Source organism: Sciurus vulgaris (assembly GCF_902686455.1).
Source record: "Sciurus vulgaris genome assembly, chromosome: 11".
Taxonomy (NCBI): domain Eukaryota; kingdom Metazoa; phylum Chordata; class Mammalia; order Rodentia; family Sciuridae; genus Sciurus; species Sciurus vulgaris.
Genome location: NC_136472.1, coordinates 63,207,504 through 63,228,254, shown reverse-complemented (window position 1 = coordinate 63,228,254; position 20,751 = coordinate 63,207,504). Strand labels below are relative to the sequence as shown.

At 40.7% G+C, this 20,751-nt stretch overlaps 1 protein-coding gene across 5 annotated transcripts in view; it reads right to left on the bottom strand.

The window, feature by feature from the left end:
* The window catches only part of DENND2B (DENN domain containing 2B), a 153,234-nt gene extending 133,857 nt beyond the window's left edge, over positions 1–19,377 (bottom strand). Inside the window, exons 1-2 of one of the 5 annotated variants that reach the window (XM_079104260.1) lie at positions 19,003–19,281; positions 10,049–10,146 (exon numbers count right to left, since the gene is read on the bottom strand). The gene's annotated coding sequence lies outside the window, so the exon portion shown is untranslated. Of the gene's footprint in view, positions 1–8,050; positions 8,232–10,048; positions 10,147–18,824; positions 18,982–19,002; positions 19,282–19,352 lie in introns of those variants that run through there. The other 4 variants (XM_079104261.1, XM_079104258.1, XM_079104259.1 and 1 more) reach the window with 4 other exon arrangements.
* Between the last annotated feature and the right edge of the window lie 1,374 nt (positions 19,378–20,751).

Below are 20,751 nucleotides of genomic sequence, written 5' to 3'. Positions count from 1 at the left end.
TTTTAAAAAACGATGAGTAAGGATGTGTCTTCTTTTTGTAAAGTGGGAGAAGTGGGAGAAGAGTGACTAGGAGAGCTGAGGACAGCTCAGTGATAGAATGCTTGCACAGCATGCTTAAGGCCCTGGATTAGATCCCAACACCCTCCAAAACAATCTTCAGGAGATTTATAGGCAAAAGAATAGCAAGTCTGAGGCCAGGATGGGCAACTTAATGAGACCCTGTCCCAAAATAAAATAAAAAGAGACAGGGATGTAGCTCAGAGGCAGCACATTTGCCTCACATATCCTGGATGCAATCCTCAGTACCATGAAAAAATAAAAATAAAGTGATTGGGAAAAGGAACTCATTGGGTTACAGCTGTATTCTCAGACAGATCAACTCTTGGAAAAAGAACACAAGAAGTCAACGATCTGCAAAGTTTCTCCAGTTTGAAGACCACAAGCATATCTGCCTCTCATCAAAATAGAAGCATTATCAAAATTAAAAATTAGCACTGTATAGAGGGAAAAGAGGGGTGGGAGGGGAGGGGGGAAGGGAAAAAATAACAGAATGAATCAAACAACATTACTCTATGTAAATTTATGATTACACAAATGGTATGCCTTTATGCCATGTACAAACAGAGAAGCAACATGTATCCCATTTGTTTACAATAAAAAATAATAATAATAATAATAATAAAAAATAATTTGGGAAAAAAAATTAAAAATTAATACTATTGTTTATCCATGGATAATTATTGCTACTTTTTAACAGAAAGAGATGCAAACAATTTAAGTGAGCTTCAATAAAGGTCTGATTAAGTAATGAAGCATCCAAAAACAACAACAAAAAACTCTGTGGTTTCCCTTGAGGACTAAATCCAGTCCCTCTAAAATCACAGCCTATACCTGCATTTCTAGCCTTGGCTCCTATTGTTCATTCCACACAGTTCCACATACATCATTCCCTACCGTACAATATTACTAGGAGACTGTAGCCCATAGAACAACACAAACAAGAAAGTGTCGCAGGACACAGAATAATACTGCCCAAAGGGCACTGGTGAAGCCTGCTGTGAATATTTATGGAACTGCAACTGGGAAGCCTAGGCCTGGAGAAGAGGGAAATGGGAAGTTTCTAAGCTAAGATGGCAAGCAGCAAGGACCAAGAGACAGGTTGAACATAATATGAGAGAATTCAGGGCTTGAGAAGAGGCTGGTTAGGTTGGTGAGGCTGAGAGGAAGAGCTCTCTACAAGGTGCTGGCCCAGAAGTCATAGCTCTGTCCATGGAGGCAGGCAAGCAGAAAACAGTGCACTGCAATCTGAACCAAAGCAGCAAAGAACTGCTCCCTAAGAGGCTGGGCAAAGAACTGCTCCCTAAGAAGGCTCAGTCCTCACTGTTGGAAGTGGGGCAGAGCCTATAGATGGGAACAAATAAACCTGGTTTTATAGAACATTTCCCACCTTGGGCCTCAGGTTATTCTTCCAGTTAAGGTCACCTGTCCCTTCCTCTTCACCAAATCAAATCCAGCCAGCCCTCCATATGTTACACTCCTTGTCCTCCACCTCCTCAACCCCTTCAGCTTGCAGTCAGTTTTTCCACCTCTAAACCCTCATCATTCTGTTTTTACCACATGCACATCACAAGGCTTCTGATCTGCCTAGTGAATCCACTTACCTTTTGGTACCAATCTTCAGCTCTTTCCCACTGGTATTTTATGCCTCTCTGAGGACTATGACTCTCAGGTCTTCCTATTCCACAGAATCAGCCTCAATGCATTTGCTGTACAGGACACCTACTAGTCTACTGCTCCAGTGGACACACTGTTACCTGCCACTTCTCCCAAGTATCTGCCTCTTTTACATAATCAAAAGTGGACTATACACATTTGAGCTCTTCTTGGGTCCTTCATAGTCTGTAGCTTGGGCTTCACTCTTACAAAGCACCCTGAAACTTCACACAATCACTCAGGTGCTGCTCTACCTGGGGGCTACAGCACCAGTCAGCCAGCTCTCCAGAGAAAAGCCCTGAGAGCAAGTCTCTCACTTACAAACTATGTCCTAGAAGAAAGCATTCTCCCACCAGGGCAGGCTCTTCCCTCAGGTTAATCTTAATAAGAATGAAATGGGAATTCCAGGTTTCATTTCCCTTATACAAAATTATTTCCCAAAATGGGGGGAGGCAGGATTTATAATTAGGTGATCATTAATGAAACTCACCATCACAAAATAAAAAATGCCTGAGTAACTTAATCCTTTATAGTGGGCCTGAACACAAATCTCAGTAAATAGAGTATGAACAAAATAGACTAAAACTATGAAAGGAGGATCAAACAGTAAACTCCGAAGAATGAATTAACACAAAAAGGCATAGAAGCTAAAGAAAAAAAAAAAGTTTATGGTAGAAGAATAAAGCTAATCCCTATAATGGATTACCTTCCTCACAAGATACACTCAGTAAATATTTGTTACAGAATGGCTGATACTGATTCTTAAGGAAATGAAACAGACTTGCCTAATTAAAAAAATAGTAAAAACATTAGGTCCATAAAAAAAAAATCTGAGATGAGTGTAATAAAAGTAGAAGCAATACTACAGAAAAAGCTAATCAGAAAAAGTTACACAATAAAGATTATTATTATCTTGTTTTGCAATAGTGGGGATTGAACCCAGGGCCTCATGCATGCTAGGCAGGCAATTCTACCACTGAGCTACATCCCCATCCCTCTTTTTAATTTTGAGATAGGGTCTTGCTAAACTGCCCAGGCTGGCCTCAAACTTGCCACCCTCCTGCCTTAGCCTCGCATGTAGCTGGAATTATAGGCGTGAGCCACCACGCCTGGTAAAAATATATTTTTAATGAAAGAAATAGATCAAAAGACTGCATAAGATGACAACCATGAAAAGGAATGCAGTTCAGAGAACCACCCTGCAAATAATAGAACATCTTTGAACAAACGGTCTCAATCTATAATTAAAAGTTTAATAGAAGCAAACTCTAGAATGATGGAAGAGTTTGGTCTGAATATAAAAGATTTAGAGAACCTGAACTAAATCAACAACCAGGGACTATCACTATGACACTCTCATATTTATTAAGTACAAGAAAAAGGCTTGCATGTAGACAGATTCTATATCTAAATTTCTTCTAGTTTTGCAGAGGATATAATTAAAGCAGATATGCATATAAAACTCTCAGAGAAAGTATTTTTTTAATTTTTTTAAGTTGTTGATAGACCCTTATTTTATTCACTTTTTTATATGTGGTGATGAGAATTGAACCCAGTGCCTCACACAAGCTAGGCAAGTGCTCTACCACTGAGCCACAATCCCAGCCCTCAGAGAAACTGTTTTTACTTCAAATTATTTAACAAGTTGCAGAGACTCCTCAAGCAAATGAAAAAGAAATGTCTCTTAGACCTTTGATCTTAAGAAATTTGATTTTTCCCATCACATAACTTTCTCCAAAATATATGTGAAATAACAACTTTAAAGGAGACTTAAATGTTTGTTTTAAAAGTAAGTCCAATAACCAAAATCAACAAATTCTCATTAAAAAGATAAAATGTTATGTAGGAAAGAGTAATTGTCAAAAATAAATTTTAAAATACAACTAATACAACAGAGAAGGTAGAAGATGTATGGGCACATGAAAATAAATTAACAGATTATTTAAACATTGTAATTACCATTTATAGAAGAGACATATCAACCAAAACAAAGTTTGGGTAGTATGTGAATCCTAATTCAAAGATACAATTTAAATAAAAGCACTGCTCAGGCAGTGATATTAAGTCAGGAGCATACTCAGCCTGGTGGAACAGCACAAGGGTAAAAGCTTTTCTGAAGGGCAGTTTGGCTAATAAGCACATCGAGAACTCCAAAGATGCCTATCTGTTTCATCTATTCATTTTACTTCACTCCAAAATAATCGAGGAATTACATTAAAATAAAGGAATAAGGATGTTCATTACAGTGTTTCTGGACAAGAGCTCATACACTTGAGCTATCCCCTGCCATTACAGAGTTTCTATAAGCAGTTTAAATAAGGAACAGGGGGATCCCCAAGCATAAAATAACAAGAGATTAAAGGACATAAATATTTAGTATTTTGTGAATGTATACTTGTTTTACAGTGTTGGTATATATTTTGACATATATGTAAACAATGATTACCTCTACATACTGGGATTGTAGGAGATTTTTTCTTTGTCTTAATTTTCTAATTTTTCCAAAAAGAACATGAACTACGTGCATAAAATCCAACTAACCAATTAAGGAGGAAATACTCCATCATTCATGGGCTCATGAAAGCCATGAGTAAAGGAGAAAAGATGTGTAAACAAGTAACTAACTATAATAATCTTGCCTCCAGAGTGCAGTAAATGGCTTACTTTTGCCTGGAGCTGAGTTTTGAAGGACGAATTTACCAAGGAATGAAGTCCGAAGGGACAAGAGAAGTCAGGCACAGTGGCACACTCCTGTAATCCCAGTGACTCAGGAAGCTGAGGGAAGGAGGATCACAAGTTCCAGGCCCGCCTCAACAACTTAGTGAGACACTGACTCAAAATTAAAAAAAAAAAAAAAAAAATTTTAAAGGGCTAGGAATGTAGCTCAATGGTAAAGCACCCCTGGATTAGTAAAGCACCCCTGGATTCAATCCCTAATACCAAAAAGGAAGAAAGAAGGAAGAAGGAGGGAAGGAAGGGAGGGAGAGAAGGAGGAAAGGAAAGGGAAGGGAGAAAGAAAGGAAGGAGGGAGGAGGAGGGGCAGGGAGAGAAGGGGAGGGGAGGGGGGAAGAGGAAGCGAGGGAAGGGACAGGAGGGGAGGGGAAGGGAGGGAAGGGGGAAGAAAGGGAAGGGAAGAGAAGGGTAGGCAGGCACGGAAAAGAAAATGAAATGGAAAAGAAATGGGGGGGGAAGCCTGTTATGTTGATAAAGTACACACAATTTCGGCTAGTGGGAAAGGCAGGGCAGGCATGGAAGATTGTATGCAAAAACCAGGCAACAAAGGTTTCTGAATGTCATGTCAAAGGGTACAGTCATCTGGTGAAAGAATCAATAAAGAGATTTTGTGATTCATGTATATGAAGATCAAGAAAAGGTAAAACAAACGGTTAACAGAGAGTGGTGCTGGGTAGGAATCAGCATTCTACTATTCTATCTGGGAGTAGGATACAACCTTCTGGGGTGCTAGAAATGTTCTGTATTTTGAACTGAGTGGAAGTTACAGGGAAGTACACAAATGCTGAAATCCATTAGGCTACACACTTGTTGGCACACTTTATGCTATTCCTTAATTTTTTTTTTGAAAATTGCTTTTAGCAAAGAAGTATTACTATCTAGATGTATCTTAGAAAGCTCACTCTCATAGCTGCGTGGGAAACAAGAACATCCAGAGGCAGGCATTCTAAGACATTAAAGTTACCTTCCAGCAAAACAATGGCCAAGGCTTTAGTTGGACTGGAGGCAGCAAGACAATAAGAATTTAATTCATGACATGTTCGGGAAGTAAAAGTGGTAAGACTTTGAGTACTGAATGCCAAGAGAGCAAGAAAAATCAGTGATGACTCTGATATCATTAAAGCGGACAGTGAGAACAGGAGAAAGAAGAGCCACTTTACAGAGATCAAACATGGGAAGTTTGAGGTTCCTCGTGGGTCATCCAGTTGTCTAATAACACTAGCTATATGAAAGTCATCTTTTAAGCACTTTATATAGATCAATTCATTTAACTTCACAATCTTATGAGGCAGGTACTATTATTACCTCATTTTACAGATGAAAAACCTGGGTCGCAGGGAGGTTAAGGAACTTTCTAGGATAACACACAATAAATGGTTAAAAAAAAGAATTTTTCCAAATGTCTCAAGAGTCCATATTTATTCTGAAGGTGATCACTGAGATATAGGTGACATATCTCTGATAAGGAAAACAAAAAACAAAAAAAAACAAAACAAAAAAAACAGCTGAAGCTCTGGGTATAGCTGAGATCCCATAGAAAAAGAGTAGATAAAAGTAAGGAAGAAAACATGCTTCTCCAAGATGTTGCAAGGGTTAATGAGATGACATTTATAAAACCCTAAACACTTGCCAGGCACAGTGGTACACACCTATAACCTCAGAGATTTCGGAGACTAAGGTAGGAGGATTGCAAGTTCAAGGTCAGCCTTAGCAACTTAGTGAGATTCTATCTCAGAATATAAAATAAAAAGGACTGGGGATATTGCTCAGTGGTAGAGCACCCCTGGGTTCAATCCCCATTATCCCCACCCTATCCCACCCATCCACCCCCTCAAAAAAACCCTCAACACTCAATTAAAAGTCCCAGTAAGGATAATTCTTCAACAAGATAGTATGGTACAAAAAGGACTGGGTTAGGTACATTAAAAGAAGCCTAAGGACATAACCAGATATAGTACATAATCATAGGTCTGATACTGCTACAGAAAAAACAATAAGGGTCAATGGTCCTATGGTCTCATTGATGTGTCCCTCCAAATTTAAGTGTTCAAACCTATCCCCAAAGGTGGAGGTATCAAGAAGTGGGAACTTTGGGATGTGATGGGAGGAGTACCCTTATAAGAGGCAGGAGGGAGCCTGTTTGCTCCTTCTGATATGTGAACACAGAGAGAGGCCATCTACAAACAGGCCCTTGCAAGACACTAAATCTGCTGGCACCTTGATCTTGGACTTCCCAGCCTCCAGAAGTTTGCACAATAAATTTCTGTTATTTATAAATTATTACCCAGTTTAAGTTATTTTTGTTATAGCCACCCAAAAAGAATAAGAGATGGGGAAATCTAAATATAGTCTAAATATTAACTAAAATAAAAATTTATTGAATTGGATAAGATAATTAAAAAATAAGATTGAATGACTATACAGGATGTTCTTACTTTGAATACAAATATGTACATCTGTATGCCTGGAGAAAGACCTACAGATGAGAGCACCCAGATATTAACAATGACCACTGGACATTGGGGAAGTGAAACTTTAAAATTTTTTTAGAATGTATTAAATGCACATAAAATATTTTTTAAAAAACCAATTTGAAGTTGAAAGTAAAGATAATTTTCTATTTTGTAGTTGTCTTTGAAAGGAGCTCACAGACCCAAACAAAGTAGAAGCAACGTCAGACCCAGTGTACAAGCTGGCTCCAGATGCCATGGAAGGGAGGGGGAAACAATCTCACTCCAGTTGGCAATCCAAAAATTTTAAAAAACACTCCTCTTCTGTATTCATTTTTCTAATCTTTGTTCTAAGAAACTGTCCCTCCAAATGATAGGAACATCTGGCATGAGTGCCTCCCACTTGTTTGTATCATTCATTCTAAGAAAACGAGACACATTCTCCTGCCAGCACCTCCAAAGAGAGCCAACCAAGCAGACAGAAGTGAAGAAGAGCCCAAGAAATACTAAGCAATGCATGCCCTGCATCCACGCTCTAGGCAAAAGCAATTTTCATAGGAGAAGGAAAGCTCACACAGAGAAGGCTTTTCTTTGGATTATACAAGCAGCACAGATTCTTCTGGAAAGGTTTCAAACTTCAAGATTTCATCAGGGAAGTTACTACTCTAATGGAGCTTCCCAAACATAATGCGAAGGAGTTAATTTTCATATCTCTTAAATTTGGGAGGGGGTGCTGGGGATCAAAACCAGGACCACAGCTACATCCTCAGCCATCATAGCTCGTAGTTTAAAGATGCAGGTTCAGGAGCAGGAATAAGCAGGGAAGAGGAGGGTCCAGTGGAGACAGAAAAAAGGTAAGGGGATACATTACTGACTACACTCTCCTCTTGGCCAGAAACCTTAGAAAACTGGAAATCTGCCGGATCTACTAGGTAAATTCTAGTCAACCAGTTGAGTACCCTCATCAATTCCCATTCACCTTCAAAACTACCTCAGCATCCAGCACACATTCAATAAAAGCATGCAAACATAAATGAGCAGTCTTAAGTAACTGTGGGCTTGTGGACCAAGCTAAATATCCTTTGGGGCTAAAAGAGTTTATCATGAAATAGAATCAAATGTTAGTATTCTATCAGTAACATTTGATGGAATACATCAAGAGTGATGCTCCAGTACTCAGCACAGTATCTGGTGTTTAGTAGGTACTGTTCTGTTCAATAAATATTTGTTGAATGTTGAATGTTCCAAGATATTTTTTGCAACCCAAACTTTCAGATCCATTTTATTATGTAAAGGTCTAGGTTCTCACTTTCATGCTGACTTTCAAAATATTCCCTTAAGAGATGGATAAGGATTTAAGGATGCAAAAAAAAAAAAAAAAAGAAGTTTACAGGGTCACACCCTGTGCCGATTCACTAGCCTGGTAAGGGTAGTATCAATCTATTCTCATCAGCTCTGGTTGAAAAATTCTGCAGCCTAGACTTTAGCACATCTGTCCAAAGCATTTGTGGTCCTAGAAGGCAGATTATACTAAAAAAAAGTGTGAGGCTGGGGTCCCTTGATTCCTGACTCCCCAGCCACAATATAGCTCCTCCAATGAGAGAGGTCCATATACAATGGAATATTACTCTGCCATGAAGAACGATAAAATTATGGCATTTGCAGGCAAATGGATGAAATTGGAGAATATCATGCTAAGTGAGATAAGCCAATCTCAAAAAACTAAAGGACGAATGATCTCGCTGATAAGCGGATGAGGACATATAATGGGGGGTAGGAGCGGTTAGCGTTAGGGTTAGGGTTAGGTTTAGGGTTAGGGATAAGGAGGGTGTTAAGAATGGAAGAAGGAAGGACTGTATAGAGGGAAAAAAGGGGTGGGAGGGGTGGGGGGGAAGGGAAGAAAAAAATAACAGCATGAATCAAACAACACTGCCCTATGTAAATTTATGATTACACAAATGGTATGCCTTGACTCCATGTACAAATAGAGAAACAACATGTATCCCATTTGTTTAAATAATAAAAAAAAAAAATGTTTAAAAAAAATTAATAAGAGTTATAAAAAACTCCTGCGGGGGGGAAAAAAATAAAGAGAGGTCCAGACCCCCTTAGAAACTGCTCACATTCACTCTCCATCTGTTCCTTCCACTGCTCCTCTCCCCCTCCATCACAGTTTTCACTCATATAATGATACCTTCCATCTCCTGTCCTAACATAGATCATTTTAGTATCATTTGGATCTTATCTTCAAACTCTTTAGAAAGCTGAATTGGTACATCTCACCTGAGAATTATGTCATCTTCTCCAAAACCACCACAGATTTTCAAAGAAAAACAAAACTGAAATGCTACTAGGCCCCTAGCTACAGTAACTGCTATGAGTCTGTACTTTCTTCTTCAGTTCCAATCCATTTTCTTTTTTTTAAATATTTTTAGCTATATATGGACACAGTATCTTTAGTTTATTTATTTCTTTATGTGGTGCTCAGAATTGAACCCAGGGCCTCATGCATGCTAGGCAAGCACTCTACCACTGAGCCACAACCCCAGTCCCCCAATCCACTTTCTACACCACTGATTGTATGTCACCTTCACTGGAAAGAAAGAATAACATTTAAAGCATTTTCATTAGCCTCATTCTCTTTCCAAATTTAAAGTCTTCAAGATGACATTTGCGATCCTCCAGGATCAGATTTACCTTATCCTCCAGGATCAGCCTACTCTGTCTTACAGGGATCTCTCATAAACCTGAGGAGGATGACCTAAAAATTTCTATTGCACAAAAGCCAACATCTTTTCTGCCTCTGGGCCTTTACTCATGCTGTTCCCAGTAGACCCCACTCCCATCCCCAAAGTGTCCCCTTCAACTCCGCAGGCAGCACTGCATGAAGGAAAGGGAACTAAAACACCTGGATTCCAGACATGGCTCTGATCAAACTAGCTGTGTGCCTTTGGATAAGTCTTTTGCCTCTCTAAGTTCAGTTTTCCCAAAAACAGAAAGGTTGAAAAGCCTTTAAAAAAACAGTATTCATGGGCTTGGGGATATGGCTCAGTTGGTAGAGTGCCTGCCTTGCATGCACAAGGCCCTGAGTTCAATCCCCAGCAACGCAAAAAAAAAAAAAAAAAAACACAGTATTCCTGATTCCTACGTACCCAACTAAATCCAATGTTTCCTTCAAAGTCTACAGGTCTTCCAAGGATTTTCTCTGAGCACGGCAGACCACACTTTTATTGTCGCCAGGACTCAATGTCTGGAATTAGGTCACAGCGTCTTCATTCAGCCAAGATCTTCTGAGTGTTTTCTTAGTTAGATATCATGGCAAAGCCTTTTTTATAAATATAAAGCCAATTAAGACTGCACATCAACTATCAACTGTATCTATCAACTGAACATTCCTTTCTTCTCTACTGCTATCCAAGTGAATTCATGTTAAAGTGCAAACGAACCCTTTATTTATTTAACAACTATAGAGAAAAACTTCCTTGTACTAGTCCATGTACTAGTCCATTGTACAAAGTAAAGATGTCAGTAAACAAATCAACCAAGTACCCACCTCTTGGAGTTTATTTGGGAAAGCAAACAGGAAAAACACAAATATGTAATATAATTATCAGAACAAAAACCACGCAGGATCAAAGAGTGACTCAAGGCAATTTTACAAAGGATGGTCAGGGCAAGCCTCCCTGAGGTTGTGCATTTGAGCCCACACATGAACTGAGGGTACAAACTAGCAGTGTTCAGGGAAAAAGAGCATCCCAGACAAGGGAGACAAGGGACAAAGGACCTGAGACACGAGAGACAGGAGGAAGGCAGAGAATATATGGGGCTGGGGGTTGGTTAACGAAGGATTTGATGGGAAATCTGGATTCTAAATTTGATGATCCCAGATGAGGCTTAAATAACGATCTGGACGTAAAGGGACAGAGGAGTGGGAGCTAGGACCAGTGAGAAGGCTGTACAGAATCAGTCAGAATACCAGTGCAGTCTCACATCCTGCATCTCCAGAGCATGAACAGGTGATCTTAAGAAAGGTGATCTCTCGCCAGTCACAATGGCTGTAATCCCAATGACTTGGTAGGCTGAGGCAGGAGGATCTCAGGTTCAAAGCCAGTCTCGGCAACTAAGCAAGATCTCAAGCAACTTAGTGAGACCTTGTATCAAAATAAAAAATTAAAAAATGGGCTGGGATGTGGTTCTGTGATTGAGCACCTCAGGGTTCAATCCCTAGTACCAAAAAAAAAAAAAAAAAAAAAAAAAAAGGGAGAGAGAGAAAGTTCATTTCTCTGTGCCTCACTTTCTACACCTTTAAGTGAGAAGGGCAAAAGTGCCTACATCTATGAGGCTGTTTAGAAGGCTAAATTAGTGCATGTAAAACCCTTACCATGGAGAGTAAACCCTCCATGAATTCTAACACTTTAAAGCCATGAAACAAACAAAGAAGAAAAGGGGGCTGAAGACTGAGCCCTGGGCACTTCAATACAATCAAACACCTCCAATGTGCTCAAGATGTGCCATCAGGCTCAAGTCCTAAGCCTTGTCTGGGTCCTCGGCCCTTCTTTGTAACTCACAATTTAGAACTTGGTAATAACACTTTAAATGAGGGGCTAGGGTTACGGCTCAGTGGTAGAGTACTTGCCTAGCATGTGTAAGGCACTGGGTTCAATTCTCAGCACCACATATAAATAAATAAAAAATAAAGGTCTCAGCATCACCCTACCAGCTAATATCAGTCCCATCTTAGCAGAGACAGTCACAGTGGCCAAATCAGTTACACCATCTGCTGTGCCACTTTTCTACCTGACTTCCCAATCCTCAAGCTCTCTATATAAAGTCTTCAGTCTCTTTCTTTTCTGGCAATTTGTCTAGTGTAAAAACTTCCCATACCTTGCCCCCACATCACACTTGCTCCCACCCCAGGTTCCCACAGCCCTGAAAGAATCTTAAGGCTAAAGACAAAAATATTCCCAGAAAAACCACAACACTAAAACTTAGGAGGAAAAGAGGGAAAGAAAATGGGCATAACCTAAATGTGTATCCAGAGAATCATTAGCAGGGCTCTTCCCACCAATGTACAGGAGTCATGGTACCTTCAGCTAGCTACTGTGAGTATTTATAAAAGAACAATAAGGAACAAGAATTTCCCACAGAACAAAGGTCTAAGTTAATAAGGAGGAAAAGTTTTCACTTTTTCAATTTTTTATTCAATTTCCACATAACTGTCTGCCCTTCCATTTTTCTTCCCTGTCCCTTCCTCCCACCCACACCCCCAGCCCTGGTGATAAACCACAGAAAATAATGCTGACCCACTAGGACCAGTTCTTGATGTGGCTTCAACCAAGTCAGAGTCTCATATCCTGAGACCTACCCCTGGTCCTCCAGTGACTGGTAACAGTGACAACTACATGGGAACTATGTAGGCGACTTAAATGTGGACAGAGCTGAGTAAGTAATACTGCTCCCAAATTGAATTTCTTGCACAAATCTAAACCTGGAATAGACAAAGATGCTATTTTATCAACTAATTCTCTTTCTAACTAATTTTGATCCTGAGCTAGTTATGCAGGTTTTAAAAATGGTCCACCTGAAACAAGATATAAGGTGGCCCCTGCCCATCTCCCATGAGTCTTACAGCAATTTCTGCACAAACACTGTGGTCCTAAACACTACTTTAATGTAAGGCAGTGACCTGCCAAAACACAGATGTAGGGAGAAAACAGCAGAACAAAACACTTACAACTGATAATTCTGATTAATTGCACATTGAGGAGTCAAATGAATGTTTTGACCTTAAGTCCCGCTTTTCCATGCTAACCCTAACCCCACAACACTACTCATTTTCAAGTTGTATATGCAGACCATAGTCCACTCAGAAGCAAAAAAACTTTGATTTTCCTCCCACGTAAGGATGTAATTTTTTGTCTGTTCTGCAATATTAGGGATTAAACCCAGCACCTCATATATCTAGGCAAGTGTTTTACCACTGAGCTACATCTCTAGCTCCCCTCCCCGCCCCTTTTTTTGGAGGGACTACAGATTAAGCCAGGGGGTCACTAGGCTATATCCCCAACCCTTTTTGTTTTTCTTTTGAGACAGGGTCTCGCTAAATTGCTGAGGATATCCTCAAACTTGTTATTCTTCTTCTTAGCCTCCTATACCTGGGATTTATAGTGTTTGTCACCCAAGTACACAATTTCTCAAAGAACTATTTCCCCTAGATTTGGTCCCAGTATACAGAAGCCTTTGGGTCTAACTAAGTACTTAGAATTCATTCCTGACTCAAGAGAAAAGAAGACTCAGGAAAAGCTTCTCCAAGCACTCTTTCCCACTAACCACTGAGTAGCACTCCCTAATGCAAGGAGATAACATAACTGGAGTTCCCAGCAACATTAGATGTACTCTAACATGACTACTAGGAAAAATAACTGACTAGGCCCTGTTTACTCACTAGAAAATGCATCTATTTATGTTGAACCTCCTTACTGGGGTCATCACAGCCCCAGGGCAGATAGTGATATATAAACAGTCACTTGCCAACCGCAGCATCTGAATCAGGAGGTACCCAACACCCATATCCAAAAGTGATTTCCCACCTAATTTTTTCACCTATTCACTGATTCATCAAATCCCTAATATCGTGCTCACCGAGGAAAAGTAATAAGAGGATAAACAGATGCTCATAAACACTAGCTCAGTGTTTTCTCCCTAGAGGCACAAGGAAGAAACCGTGTATGCACAATAGTAATGCAAGTGCTTCCCAGCACATCAGTCTCTGACAAGACCTCTCGGACACTGACCCTCATTAGAAGCTCTCTCTGCACAGTTCTGGGTAGCCTCTCCCAAAAGGAAAACTAGGGAGAAGGGGGGAAATTCACAAATATCTGCACTCAAACTTGTCCTAGCTCAATTAATATCCAAGACCCCAAATTCACATCAAAAATGGACAAAAAGTTAGCCAGGCACAATGGCACATGCCTGTAATCCCAGCAACTTGGGAGGCTGAGACAGGGGGATCACAAGTTCAAGACCAGCCTCGGCAAATTAGTGAGACCCTAAGCAACTCAGGGAGACCCTGTCTCAAAATAAAAAAATAAAAAGGGCTGGGGATGTAGCTCAGTAGTAAAGCATCAGTATGCCCCCACAAAACAAAAGACAAAAAGTCAAAAAAACTGACCCTTGCCCACTCAAAGTAATTTCCAGAACACTAACAAACAGGGACATATCTCCAGCACATTCTAATCACTATGGTCCTTTATCACAAGAGGCCTAGAAAAACAGGGTTTACTTCTTAGGTCATTAACAAAGGGTTAAGCAGATTGTTTCTATCATATTTGTGTGGGGATCCTAAATTCCAGTTTAAACAAATGATTCCCATACTTCTAGAAAGACCTTAATTGGGATAGTCTGTTACTTTCAGTACAATCTTGCAAAGGCTGGATCCTTATTAAGCCCTCAAAGGACTTGGGCAGAATTCTTTTGATGATAATTTTTTTAAAAGATCATCTCCAGAGTTTATATATGTCACACAATTACTTATGCTGGTGGTGGGAGGAGGACATTTTATTCCAAAAGGCTCCTTCCCAACTAAAAGCTCTAATTGCCAACATATCTGATATTGACTTCCTGTATAAAACAAAACACAAAGCAACAAGTATACGATGTAATCATAGGTCTAAAAAGCAAGGCTTACAAAGAAAAACAGAGAAGGCGCAGTGTGTTTAGCCAGAGTAGGGCAAGGAAAGGATGGGTAGAGATGGGACAATCTGCACATTTCCTAGGTGCCACTGGGGTCCAGGAAAGACAACATGTTCACTGTGAACATCAATGCACAGAAGAGGGATAAGGAAGCAGTAAAGGTAAGAAACAATAAAAGAAAATAGGTCACCTACAAGGAGATGATCATCAATCTGGAAATCTTAGCATTGCCTAGGGAGGTTGTGAAATCGCTTGAAGGACCTCAAATCTCTTGGGAAAGATTTAAGGATATCTGAAGATGGCGTAGATTAAAATAGTCAAAAGTTCTACACTAGGAGATTGTATCTGAGTATCAAAGTGGTATTCTACTCCTATTTTTCTAAGATTTTAAATGTTTCAGAAAACCTACATCACTTCTGTAATAAATTATAAAAATGACAAAGGCTTACCAAATAAAAGCATTAACGACTATGTAAGCAATGCATCAAAAATGCACCAAACATTTCTGACATTTAAATAACAGCATTGCCAAAGATTCTTTTGGAGACCCCTGCCAAATCTCAAAATGAAGCTTGAGAGCATTCTCACAAAACTTTGATCAAAAGCTCACCAACTAACAATAAGTGCTGCCACTTTCTGGAGGAAACATTAGACGGTTTTCCTTTCTGATCTACAAGCAGAGGCTACAGATAAAATAAAATGACTTTCAAGGGATATAAGATCCAAAATGGGAGAAGAAACTCAGGGGCTAATTCTGGCATGACTTCCAATGTCTGGTCCTAAGGGATTACCATAGTCAGAAGTAGAAAAACTGAAGTAGGAGATCCCTCAGACATTAAATTCCAGAAACCTCTAAATAAATGGCAAAGCTATAATTTAAACCAGTTTTGGAACTTCAAAACCCCTACACTAAGAGAAGTCAGGTTCCTCACAGGTCCAGAAACCAAACTGAATCATGTCCTTAAGAGTTGCTGGTGATCATTTTAAAACCCCACTCAACAGGGCATCCTCCAGGGGTAGGGGCTCCTTATGGTAAAAACAGATATGGAGAATTGAAATCACGCTTTGGTTTTGCATTTTTGCAAAAAAAATGACTTCAACATTAGTTAAAATAAAACTTTCCTGGTTGACAAATTTTATTTTTCTGCCTGTCAGCTATACTTTTCTGTGCAACCTACTGTTACCTGACATTCCTTAGCCTAAAAACCAAGTCTTCAGAGCACAAACAAGAGGAAAAGTCCTAGAGGTTGCACAAGGAACAGCAAGAAATCCAGATTGTATTCAAAGTGGCAGACAATTCTAATAAAATGGCTCCACCCATAGCTGCCCTTCCTGTGCCCATTATCTACAGAGACTCAAAGGGCTGGGTTATAAATTGGGATATTCAATAGTCCTGTAAGCTCTCCAGCAGTATATATAACTGACAAAAGTCCCTGGTAAGAAATGTGGAAAGGTAGAGAGACCTTTGCACACCTCTAAACCCTGGCATTCATATTCCTTCTAAATTCCCACAGTAATTCTCCAAATGCCTCCTATTGTTCTCCCATTAAAAAAAAAAAAAAAAAGTAAAATAAATGTGCATTTCATCTTAATTGGTCTCAATAAGAAAGGTAAGCTCAAATAATTCTTACTTTACTGTTTTAAAATTCAGCGTTTTTAAGAAACAAGAGAACATTATATGTGTGTTAGCAGTGGGAGGGGCATCTCAAAATGTTTAGGCAAAGAAAAGCTCTTAAACAAATTACAGCATTGATCTACTTCTGAGGGTAGTTGTTAAAGAAAGAAAGAAAGAAAAAACTTTCACCAAAGCATTGTGAAACATGTGGAGAGCTTAAAAGGCAAGCCACCAGTCATGTTGCTCCACATACACATTCCTTTTCAATGTTTGCCTGCTAAGATGCAGCCCTGTGGTCACTGCAACTAGTTCTTACCCAGTGAACCACACTACATACTGCAGGGTACTGTAAATGGGGCAGAAACTGAAACACTCAGATATCTTGGCTATATTCCCTTTTATAACTTCCTAATTAAGAACTAAGACTTGCATGTGACTTGTGATGTGCATATCACATTCCTGGACACAGATGTCACGTTAATCTACAAACACTGCTTTGCTCATCACTCCTTTTCTCCAAAATCTTTAAAAGCTAACCCATGTCCATGGGATAGAGTTCCAACCCTTGAGCCAGAATTCAAGCTGACCACAGTAGGCTTCAGCTGGACCTCCCACTGCTCACTAGAAAGGCAGCTGTGGAAGCACAAGCCCAACAATCAGGCACTGGAATTCCAGTTCTGCCACTTACTACATGTCATCCTAAGCAGGCTACCTATCTTTCTGACCTTCTTTCTTTAAAACAAAAATTCCCTCATCTTTAAAACATGAGGAACAATACCTGCTTCACTGCAGTAAAGGATGAAAGAGAATGGCATATGGCAGAGTCAATACTCAGTTATTACTGTTCTCCCTAGTTCTCACCCAAATGGCCAGCTCTCTGCTCTGCTGAAAACTCTCCCCAGCAGCTCTCCACCAGTTTCACAACCACACTTCCAGGCCCAGTTGAAAGCTCCTTTCTTCTTTGAAGCCACCCTGCCTCATCATTATTTTCTCCTTGAGTTTCTATCATTTTTATATTCTAAGTCAATCAACCAGAAATTCTCTTATAAGTCAGTGTCCTTTCCCTAACAGGTCCACAAACTCAAGAGCAAGAATTTTACTAAGTGTTTAGTCCATCTCAATCTAAATGTTGAATTAAAAAAATTTTTGAACATAAAAATTGCCTTGGAGTTGTCTACCAAAAATGGGTGCCCTTCTGGTCCAGTTAGGGGATAACACTTCCCATACACGCCTGAATTTCTTCCCATATCTTGGGAGAATTTTTCAAAAGATAATATTTAGTGGGTAAATAAAAAGGAAAGCTAAACCTGTGTGAGTCACCTGGTAAGTCTCTACCAGTTCAGCAGAAACCAGGAAACCTTTGCTTCACTTCATGTGTTCAATAAGCTCTTGAGGTCTTGCTCCGTTTTTCCTTATTTCAGCCTGGGAGATAGACTATGGCAATTCAGTCTCTTTTTTTTTTTTTTTTTTTTTTTTAAGTTTTTATTTATTTATTTATTTATTTATTTATTTATTTATTTATTTATCTATCTGTGGTGCTGGGGATTGAACCCAGGGCCTTGCGCATGCAAGGCAAGCACTCTACCAACTGAGTTATATCCCCAGCCAGTCTATATCTTTGATTAGCTTTCCAGAACCTAGACTATTTCTGATCCCTTGTAAACCCCTATTTTAGGGCAGGAGATACTGATGAAGGGATTACCTTCTGAAAAGTAGCACTTCTAAAATACAAAATAAAGCAATAATGCACTCTGTTGAGTTTTATCATTGTGGCCCTATCCTAAAATGACCTGTTGAAGTGTGTGCACATAACAGGTAGTTCAAAACTGTCTTGGAGATGAGATAATGACCTCTTCATTCCCAAGACCCTGCTGTCCAACAGCAGAAACACCTGAATGAGGAAAAAAAAACCAGAGTTGGGCTAAGGAAGCATCACTGCAAATTCTCTCACTTCGTGAAGAAGTCGTTTTATTCAGACTTAAGTAATTATAAACTACATTTGTACAAAAATCTCAGGAAAATGTAATAATTCCTCTTCAGAAAAACTTGAAAACATCCAATCTCTGGAACGCTACTCAGTTACTATATTATTGGACAAGGCAAAATAAACACTGGGTAAAATGTGTTCCTTCAGTCTTGGGTCACTTTTTAAAAAACAAATTAATACTTTGTGCGCATCAGAACAAGGGCAAAAATGAAAAGTAATCATCCACAAATAAGCACAGTTTAAATGGTTGAAGTGATAGAGTGAAAAGTTAATGTTCCTTTGTTTGAGTTCTGTGCAGAGTCTGTGAGCGTGTTCTGCAAGGAGTCTGCACACAAGCACACAACGGCTTCAGGTAAGAGCTGCTCGGGCGCGGTGAGAGAGCAAGACGGCAGGCTGAGCCCACTCCCAGACGCCGCAGCTCATCCTCGGCTCGGCTCACAGCAGCTCCCCACTGTCCCAAATCCTCGCCGCGAGATTCCCCACCCCCCACCGCGCGGCCCCAGCCTGGCGGAAGATGGCTGGCCGCGACCACCCAGAGGGCAGTCCTCACCAGCCCCTGGGAGCCACCCGCGCGGCTGCTCCACTCTGCGCCTTCCGCGGCCCCCACGCAAATACTCACAGAGCTGGAACCTACCGGGACAAGGAGTCGGGAATAGCGGGAAAAGGGCTAGGAGTGCAGGGGTGGAGCAGGGCGAGGCAGAGCCAGAGCCGGCGCCCCCTCGGCGGGCCACCCAACCAGGAGCAAAGGCACCAGGGCCAGCAGACGACCTCCGGGTGGAGAGGTGGAGGGGTGGAGGGCCGAAGGCACTCACCTCTGCACTCCCCAGCCGGGCCGAGCGCTCAGCACAGCGCTGGGCTCCAGGAGAACCGCGCGCGGCCGGGAGGAGGAGTCGCTCCCGCAGAGAGGGCGGGCGGCGGGCAAGCATCCGCGCCCTGGGCTGCGGCCGGGCTGCAGCGGGAGAGGGGAGGGGGCGTGGAGATGTGTGCCTCCACCCAAGACAGAGGGTGGGCTGCTGGAGCCTGGCGGAGGGGTGTGCTCCTAGGCACTGGGGGGAGCGAGGAAGCCGCGCTGAGACTGCGCGAGGGAAGGTAGGAGATAGGGTGGGGAGGGGGGCGGGGAGGCCAGGATGGGAAGTTGGCCCGCAAACTGAACAGCCCTCACCTCCGCACCATCCGACCAAGAATTGTCTGGGTCTGGAGCAAAGCACAAGCGGGTCTAAAACTTTATGTCATTTTCTCATACACACGTGACCCCCCTGCAGTCCAGATGGTTTCAATCACTGGAGGAAAAAAGCGGCTCTTCTGGTATGCAAGAAAAGCCGGAGCTGGGAGAGTCTGGGAAAAAGCTGCCTGTCTTCATACAAACTGATGAGTTCTTTCCGTTCTTCCAGCCCTCGGCCTCGGGGAGCCCTAAAAAACCAAACGGCAAGAAGCTACCTTGGGTACTGCCGCGGTAGCAGAACTCGGAAAGCACTAGGGTTCCAAGAATCCTGGTCTGAGCCAAAAGCTCAAAGGGCATTCTCAGAATTTGTTTAAAATGCTCCATGGGCTTATAAAACCAAAAACTAGCAAACGGTGTCATTTAATAATAAGGCAATAGAATACTAGCAGTTAGAATATATGCCTTATTAGTGGAATTCTGAATTATGATAATAATTGTAAAACTTGAAAAACAATAATGTAAATCACTGAAAAAACCAAACCCGTATATACTTAATGGGATGTTAGGAAGACATGTAACCCAGTTTCTCCTCCCATATATCACTAAAAATAAACCTTGGTACTGAAATGCACAAATCTGCTGGGCAACAATAAAAATTGACTTTCAGAAGTTTAGAATTTCAAAATTTACAATTTTACATGAACTAGTTACATTCTAGAGGAACTAAGAGCAAAATTGTGGCACATGCCTCTAATCCCAGCTGCTTGAGAGGCTGAGGCAGGAGGATGGCAAATTCAAAACCAGCCTCAGCAAAACCAGTTCTGAGCAACTCGGGGAGACCCTGTCTCTAAATCAAATAAAATTTAAAAAAAGGAAAGCAAAGCTGTTTCAAAACCCAAGCCAATTCAATTGTCACATGTCCTAAAGAGCTATTTACTCAGCTGCAAGACAAGCATCAAAAACAATAAAGAGTTTAAGATTCAGCCTGGAAATAATTTAACCTATTCATGATCAAACACAAATAGTGGCAAGAACCACTATTTGATTTGATAAAGTCTATTGTGTCTTTGCCAAAAAAGGATATTACACATGAATTACTAGTAATAACTCTTTGGCTACCTAATATTGATAGGATAGGTTTGGCCTGGCCTTTCTAGAAGAAGGCCTTATATGCAGTGTGACTCAGTTGTCGATGTGTGGAAAATAATTCATTCCTGGTAAACTGAATTGGTTCTAAATTAAGAAAACCCATGATCACAGCTGTTGTTTAGGCACACTGGAAAACACAGGAGATAACTTGCAACTAGGCGAGTCAGAACAGGTTTTACTCCCAACTCAAAATTTTAAGTTTCTACTCTAGTTCACCCACATTCTTGAACACTTTAAGAGAACTGGGTCA